Here is an 8853-nt window from a genome sequence, read left to right as displayed (position 1 = left end):
GGTAGTTCTGGTGTTTTGGGGTAGTTGACTAAGATAAATAGTCTATTGAGGAAGCTCTTTCTCATTCATACTCCTGGTAGGTGAATAGAGTAGAATCTTCAGGTGCTGCTAATGGGTTCACAGTTTACTAGGAAAGGGCTGTATTCTATGCAGGGGCACACCTAGTCACACTAAGTAAGAGCTTCCCACCCCAAAATTTGTCTCTATCTCGCAGGAGAACTTTGTAAATGTATAGTGTCTGAGGTGGGGCTATATTTAGAATGGAATTACAAGACTGGGTGAGCAAAGAGTTTTGATGGAAGGTAGATGCAGACAAGCTAAGAGACAGCTAAAAAAGGATGGTGGCCATTCTTGGTGGTCATGGGATAGGGAAGATTCTTAGATGAAAGCCTGACAGAATCCTTCAGTTTATGCTTCAAGGCCCACTCTGTACAATAGATTGCAAAGCAGATTGCTTTCCCAAGCAACTTCACACAACTTCTGAAATCACTTTTCCAAAGTTGCTGGCGACTGAGAAGGGACGTCATCCATTGTGTGTTTGAGCCCTTGTACTTTGGTGGGTAGATGAGAGAATGTCATTAATTGCCTGTTGAGCCCTAGTGCCTTGGTGGGTAGATGTGCCAGTAAGAGGGGGGAGTGGAATTATTTTGGAGTTGTGTTTCTTTCTAAGCATAGTATGAGTTGGTTGAAGAGCTCCTTACAAATGCAGGTCTCAATCCTACTCTCAGATAAACCCTGAGCCCCTTAGTCAGTCACTGGCTACTCTAAGAGATGAAGACACAAACAGTCACATGGTTAGATGGATGGTCCAGTAAGAGGACTGATCTAAGCTGACATCCAAACCAAGCACTGTATCTAGTTCCTCCATCCTCCCAAAATATATCAGTGGACCCCAACACGATGCTGTGGCTTGTGGTATTCAGTTGATTATCAAATGCAGCAATGTTCTAAAGCAGTAAGGTCCTCTTTTTGTAATTAGCATTGGCCAATTGCTTTGCTCCCTAATCCATTTGTTTTTGTCCTTAGTACCAGAAAGGCTGTGAATGTATGAATCACAGCCAACTGCGATGGCCATTATAAAAATAGCTGTATGAGAGGCTGCCATATACATACTCAGATGGCTCAGTTTTTAAAGTCCATGTGATTATGAGGACTCAAATTTGACCCCCAGAACCTCCATAAAAGCTAGGCATAACAGTGTAGGTTTGTGAATCCCAGGGGTTTGTTAGCCAGCCAACATCTGATTCGGTGAGATTAGAGTTTAATAAGAAATCCTGTTTTAAAAATTAAAGCAGAGCTTCATAAAGGGAGACACCTGGCATTGGCTGTTGTTTTCTCATGCATGTGGACACACACACACACACACACACACACACTCTTAACAAGTACATAAGTGAATTTGGTTAACTATACTTGATCCCCACCTCACATATCTATGTCCCTTTGTAAAGGGTTAAACATGTGTATAGAAGTACTGCGGTACCCACCAGTGACAGTGTGTGCATTTCATATTGACTTGTGCCGTTCCATCCCACCACTTCCCATCTCTGCCTGTTCCATTTCAACTTTGGGTGTTTTGTAGACCAAGCATCTTGCTTTTTTGCTTTTGAAAGACCTGCGGAGATGCCTCAGCAGGTTACGGCACTTGCTGTCAAACCTCACTGCTCCAGTCTGATTGCTAGAGCCCAAATATTACAGGAAGAGATGTTTCCCTCCAAGCTGCCCTCCGACCTGCACATGCAGACCCTGCTCATGTGCACTTGAGCATGTGTGTGCATGTAAAAAGAAAATATGGATCTTTCTACTACCCATTCTTCATTTTACATTTGGCCACTCAGGTTGGGCACCAGTTGTTGAATTAAAGTTTGCTTGGTATTTCTTTTTTTTTTTTTTTAATTTTATTTATTATGTATACAGATTTTGTTATAGATGGTTGTGAGCCAACATGTAGTTGCTGGGAATTGAACTCATGACCTTTGGAAGAGCAGTCAGTGCTCTTATCCTCTGAGCCATTTCTCCAGCCCCTTTTTTCTTTTTCCTACATCCGCTCTATCTCTTCCTGACCTTCTCCCTTGGCACATGCCAACAGAATTTGCTGAAGGAAGTAGGACTTGCAATCCAAGTGAGAGTGTCCCAGGTGAAGAGAGAGAGAGAGAGAGAGAGAGAGAGAGAGAGAGAGAGAGGAGAGAGAGAGAGAAGAGAAGAGAGAGAGAGAGGAGAGAGGAGAGAGAGGAGAGAGGAGAGAGGAGAGAGGCGCGAGGCGAGAGGAGGAGGATGGAGGGAGAGGAAGAGGAGAGAGGCTGAGAGGAGAGAGGGAGAGAGGAGAGAGGAGAGAGGAGAGGAGGGAGAGAGAGAGAGGAGAGAAGAGGGAGGCGGAGAGAGGCGAGAGAGGAGGAGGAGAGAAGAGAGGAAAGAGAGAAGAAGAGAGAAGCGAGAAGAGAGGAGAGAGAGGAGAGAGGAGAGAGGAGAGAAGAGAGGAGGAGAGAGGAGAGAGGAGAGAGGAGAAGAGAGAAGAAAAGAGAGAAGAGAGAAGAGAGAGGAGAAGGTTGAGAAGGAGGCCATGAGGGGCATGAGGGGAGGTCACCGTGGGGACAAGGCTGGAGCAGGAACAGCCAGGATGAGACAGGAAGACAGGTAATGGGGCATTTGGCTGGGAAGTAGGCTAGGCCAGCATAGACAGGCTAGAACAGATGAGAATCGGCCAAGCTATAGTGCTTAAAGCTTATTGTAAATGTAACAGGTCTTCATCTGATTATTTGGGAGCTAGAGTGGGAAGTGAAAAACCCTTTAATTCAACATGTGTATGTATTTAAAAAATGCCCCCCACACATATACCAGGAACACAAATTATTTTAAAGTTAGCACTCATACCCAACTCTGCCACAATATAATAGAGATATAATTCTTTCTTAAAATGTCAAAGACTCACGCTTTTGATTAAACAGTGATGAATTATAGTTTTAAAAAATGATGATTCAGAGATTAGAGTGGCGTTGAACTCCAAACTGTGATCTAGACACTTGAGACGTTTCTTGTAGGGCCTAGGGGATAGGCTGGGAAATGAGCGCACAGGAGCCCCTGACCCCAGCACCTATGCAGGAAGCTAGACCTACTCAGGACCAGGATAATCTGAAACATTAACATTTTCTAACTAATTAAGGTCAAAGAAGACATTTCTCTGGTCTTCTAAAAATGTTATTATTTAATGAAATCTAATTTTTCTTCAGAATTTCTATGTAGCAACTCTAATCAGTAGTCATTTATACACTTTGAAAGTGTAGGATCATTAAAATGTATACACTGAGGGGTTGGATTAATTGACACCCGACCATATAATTTAACCTTATTTCACAATTAGGAAAATGAGTATCAGGTAAGGTCATAATTACTCAGCAGTAGAGTTTGATGCTTCTGAAACAGTTTCCGTGGCTTCTCCGATAAAGAGCCTGGCTCCGCTTAAACTTTGAGCCACTACTTTGTTCCACTTTCATCAAAGTTGAAAACCAAGACGCTCCTGGCCTCCATTGCTGCAGACCCCAGTCCCTTTATCTCAGTGGAGCACAAGAGCTTGGAAGGGCCCGAGAGCTGCACCCAGGCAGGCAGGTGTTAGAGAGAAGGCAAATTGAGCAGGCAGGATGCAGCACCGAGCCAGCTTGCCATCCTAACCGTGGCACAGATGTAGGAAAGCTGTCGGAACCAGCAGAGGCCAACCCGGAGCCACGCAGGGATCCCGAGAGCAGATGGGAAGCAGCCATGGTGAATGCAGGAGTTGCCAGAGCAGTCCCCGTCCACCGATCCTCTTCCAAGTGCGTGGTTGGCTTTTGAATTGCCGTGCCTTTGCCATCTTGCACTCTCTGCTGGAGTGTCTGCAGGTTCCTGAGGAATTAAATTCTTATGATCTGACTCTTCATTTGAGTGAGATGCAGAAAACCATTACCCTTTGCAAGTGGTGATGGGAAATGTGATTGCAGGTGACTGCGGAAGGACAGGGGGCGGAGCAGTGTGAAGTTTTGTTCAGCTCTTCGCAGAGCTGAGGGACGCATCGCTGCTTTTGCAGTCTTGGCTGGCTCAGCGCCACATAGTATTTCTTTGTAGAGAAGAAGAAAAATAAAGGGAGCATACAAATTCTCTCTTTTTTTTTTCTTTTTGACCCAGAAGCAGGTTCCTAGAATTCCTTCTCGTAAAAACTATACAATGAAACATATGTATTTCATGGGCCAGAGCATGTCACGTGACCACCCCTGGAAGGAAGGAACCCTAGCATCTATAACCAAAACAGGCAAAAGGTTACCGAGAACGGCTTGGTCCGAACTTACAACTGGAGGCTCAGAGAGGCGGGGGCAATGAGGTGGTCACCTCTTTCCCAGGAGGCAGGATCTCTTTATAAGAATAGCTGACTGTCACATGACCTCCTGTTGAGCTCGGATATTTGTACATTAGTTTAGGATCAAGAGGAAATGTTTAACTATGTAGTGCTTTTTCTGTTGCTTGAATTTACATAGGCACGGGGTTTTACTGTACCGATTGCTTCACACACTTTTATTATTGTTGTCATATTTGATCTATACATACATCTAAAGCACAGAGGCTGGAGAGATGGCTCAGCAGTTAAGATCGCTTGCTGTTCTTGCAGAGGACCCAGGTTTGGCTTCCAGTACCTACGTGGCAGCTCACAACCCCTTGTACTTCCATTTCAGAGGGTCTGCTGCCCTCTTCTGGCCTTTGTAGGCAACAGGCTTACACTTGGTGCAAGACATACATGCAGGCAAACCTTCACACCCATAACATAAAAGTGAATCTTAAAAGAACTTGGACTGCAGAGACGTTTGCCAGCATCACGGGAAAGCGAGCTGACACCAGAGAGGCGTGAGTTCCAACAGCTAGGATGGCCTTGAACCCTTGGACTCTTGCACCCGGATTGGTTTCTATGTTATAGACAATGAATATGTATTCTGTTTAGAGAACTAGGAGGTGGATTTTGTTTGGGTGGCAGCATGAAATCTTTTCTTTTTCTTCCTCCTTCCCAGAGAACCTCAGCAGACAAGTCTCCAGGTACTCCTTCCCACGGCAGATGGTTTGGTTCACATCCACAGCAGGTAACCTGCTCGCTTGAGGAAGCGTGGCGTACTTATTTCCTGTGAAGTGTGCCTGTGTGTACAGTTGCTTTTCACTTCTATCTTTTCTCTAGCAAGTACAGAAACTATTGAGCTCCTTTTTATCCTCACCCTGAACATGGCTTCTGTGGAGAGCAGGCTGTGTGGTTCGTCATTGACTACTTTACCCCTTGTTTTGGGTTCCTGGTTTTGTGGAGGGGATAGCAGCAGGAAGGAAGGGAGTTTGGAAAATATCAAAGTCCCACTGCCAATCCACTTCCTAGGGAAGAATTGCTAAAGTCCATCTTTATAACATATGCATATTATGTATGTATACTTACAAAATGTTCCTGTGTTCTGTATGGATTACTTCTGTGCCTGGTTAACCATGGAACTAAATGGCCTTTTCTGATTCATGTCAGTGAAGGGTCAACATTATCTGCCTCTTGAAGGGGAGCTGAGCCAGGAGCAATGTTCACAGCAATTTCGTCAAGTGACTCGAGGTGGCTGGTCTCCCAGGCCTTGGCGTGGGCCAGCCTTTGTGCTGAGACTGTGGGTCTAGGGCTGAAAGCTCAGTGAGTGTGCCATGAGATGGAGTGAGGAGCTGAGTTCCCTCTCACATGAACAGTTAATGTCCTGAGGATTTCCAGTGCAGCTTCTGCAGTGGGTGAGAGATGGGCTTGACAGTTTGTACTCACATTTCCTTTGACCTTCATCTTAATTGATTTTGTGTAGGGTGGTATTGGTGCTAACTTATTCCAATGTTAGTGCACTGTGAGATGCCTTTGTGAGCCATACCAATTGTTCCCTCAATGATAAATTGATATCTCCCATTAAACCACGGTAAAGGAAAACTAATGAGAAAAGCCACCACATCTTCCACTGTGCACCATTTTGTCTCAGTGCCTGATAAAATAATTTGATGTAGAGTCAAAGTTGCTGTGGCTCTGCTGCCAGTGATGTGGGCCAGTGTGCCCAGCTGCAGGAGTCTCTGGTACCTTGAATGGAGTGTGAACTAAGAAGGGGAATGCTGGGAACAACGGGTGGCTGGGCCAAAGAAAGGGCTGCTGGGAATATCCAGGTCTCCATCCTGCCTGATGGAATGGCTTGACCGTGTGCAGTGGGTTACAGCACAGCTCGTGCCTACCCTGTGGAAGTCTAATCTAGTCCTCATGGTTCTAAAGAAAGCAAGGCCTAGAGGTTAGTGTTGTCCATAGTCATGTGACCTAGGTGCGCAAGGGGTTCTGGGTTATCTCCTCAGAGCTCATTCAGTTTTAAAAGTCAATAAGGTCCTACTGGGAACTTCAGAGGGAGATAAATCAATACTGTTGTTCTGTGAATCTCTGCTGATCCTGAAAATACTCTGCATATGATACAATAAAACAAGAAAGAAAGAAAAAAAAGATCAGGTGGTAGTGGAGACAGCCCTTAACTCTAGGAAAACATTCTTTTAGGTTTATGGTATAAAAATAAAATCATGAAATCACAGAAGCATCACTTAGCACTAGGATGTTTTCATATCTCAGACAAATTAAAACATGGACCATCTTACAGACAATTCTAACAGTGGAAGAGCTCCCAGAAGTGAGCTCCAGTTCTGGTTTTCAGATTCGGAAAGAAAGCAGGCATATTTGGAGGAGGGGGAATTTCCAACCTTGCTAGCTAGTTCTTTCTTTCTTTCTTTCAATTTGTTCACTTTACATCCCTATTGTAGCCCCCTCCGTGTTCCCTCTAGGTCCCACCCTTCCTCCCTTATACCCCCTCCCTCCTTCCCTCCCTCCCCTAGTCCTCAGAAAGGGGAGCCCTCCTTCCCTAATATCTGACCTCAGCCTATCAAGTCTCATCTGGACTGCCTTTATCCTCTTCCTCTGTGGCCTGGCAAGGCCACCCTGCCAGGGGGAAGTGATCAATGTGTGGGGGCCAGAGTCCATGTCAGAATTTGTCCCTAGTCCCCATATTATGTAATGCACAAGGAGACTGTGCTGCCTATATAGTACCTCTGAGCAGAGAGTCTAGGTCCTCAGGATGCATGGTCCTTGGTTGGTTCATCAATTCTGCATCCTCCCCCACCCCTCCGCCTGGATTTGTTGGCTCCATTGTTCTTCTTGTGGAGCTCCTGACCCCTCCAAGTCCTTCTATCCTCCAACTCTTCCATTAGACTCCCTTTGCTCCACCCCAAAGTTTGGCTGTGAGTCTCAGCATCTGCTTGGATCCCCTGCTGGGTGGAGTCTTTCAGAGGACCTCTATGGTAGGCTCCCTTCCTGTTCCTTCTCTTCAACTGCTTCCAGTGTCTATTTTATTTGTTCTTTGGAATAAGAATTAAGCATTCTCCTTAGAGTCCTCCTTGTAATTTACATTCTATAGGTCTGTGTGTTGTAATATGATTATCCTGCATTATTTGGCCAGTATAAGCTTATGAGTGAGTATGCACCATGCATGTGTTTCTGGGTCTGCGTTACCTCCCTCAGGATGATTGTTTCTAGTTCCGTCTTTCTTGAGGACAATAAATACATGCTTTCCCGTGATGACCCCTGGTTAAGCTGTTTTTGTTGTTGCTTCTACTCTGATGGTTACTTTTAATGCCAAACAAAAGGAGTTCTATATGCTTATGGCTGCTCCTCTTTGTCCTGGACATTTCCTCCTTCAGGTTTCTTCCACACCATTGCCAGCCATCTGCGTTCCCAGAATTCTTTGCTTATTGACTCCCCAGCAGGTTCGGTACAAGTTGGAATAACAGTAGAGAGACCCGGACTGAGCTGTCTCCCTTTACTCTAGGAATCGTCCGTCTGCCAACAGAGCTTCTGGGTGGGGATAGCGCCAGGGGACAGCCCTGTTGTCTGCCCTCTGGATGCATCCTGTTTGCAACTCAGCCTAGGGGAAGTACAGGCTGCCCTAATCTTCCCCTGCTGGCTGTGTGCTGCTGCTAACATCCTCCTCACTAATTGCTTATGTGGAATTCTTTCTCTTTGGCTCTCTGATAAGGTTTCTGTTTTTCTAATGGTTGGTTGATCAATCTGTTTTCTGACCGATGGATGTGCCTACTGTGGCAGGCTGCACTCGGCTGTTTTGTTTTAATTGTGGCTTTTCCTTTTCGAAACATTATATGAATATTCTGTGGGTCATTGGTTAGCCTTACACCTGCTGAAATCTCATGTTGGTTCTCCAAGCCATCCTGGTGGGTGGAGATCCTTTCTCACCCCTCTCCTGAGACACAATGATTATTCCCCTCGGCTGTTACTTATATCTTTCTGGGTCTGCATCGCCTCCCTCAGGATGATCGTTTCTAGTTCCATCTTTCTTGAGGACAATAAATACATGCTTTCCCGTGACGACGTAATCCTTCCCTTTTAATTTCATTTTTATTGAGAAAAACTTTGGTCTTCTGTTTGCAATATAATGGGCTTATCATCTCTAGTCTTTGAGATATCTGTGCAGATTCTCAGCCTGGGGCTCAGGTAAAGCTGCCAGATCATCCCAGGACACCCATTCCATGTCTTCCTCTGGATTTGGGCATCATCAGAGTATTTTTGAGCCACAGATTTATATCCAAGTGGTTTTTAAAAATATTATATGAGGTTTATTAAGTGAGCATGGGGGGAAGAGGAAAGGGGCAAAGGGGTACCGCAGAGAGAGAGAGAGAGAGAGAGAGAGAGAGAGAGAGAGAGAGAGAGAGAGAGAGAGAGAGAGAGAGAAATTAAAGAGGCTGGTAGAGGAGAGAGTGAGAGTAGAAAAAGAGAGCCAAGTGGTTTTTTTAAAAATT

The 8853-nt window shown here is 45.2% G+C and overlaps 1 protein-coding gene across 5 annotated transcripts in view; it reads left to right on the top strand.

Annotated features, from left to right (window-relative positions):
* The first annotated feature begins 5038 nt into the window (after positions 1–5038).
* The window catches only part of Rbms3 (RNA binding motif single stranded interacting protein 3), a 998257-nt gene continuing 994442 nt past the window's right edge, over positions 5039–8853 (top strand). For 2 of the 5 annotated variants that reach the window (XM_051140215.1, XM_051140214.1), the window contains exon 1: positions 5039–5096. The gene's annotated coding sequence lies outside the window, so the exon portion shown is untranslated. The remainder of the gene's footprint in view (positions 5097–8853) is intronic. The other 3 variants (XM_051140217.1, XM_051140213.1, XM_051140224.1) reach the window with 2 other exon arrangements.

Source organism: Acomys russatus, chromosome 32 (genome assembly GCF_903995435.1).
Source record: "Acomys russatus chromosome 32, mAcoRus1.1, whole genome shotgun sequence".
Lineage (NCBI taxonomy): Eukaryota > Metazoa > Chordata > Mammalia > Rodentia > Muridae > Acomys > Acomys russatus.
Note: the sequence above shows the minus strand (reverse complement) of the source record. Positions and strands in the feature narration are given on the sequence as shown.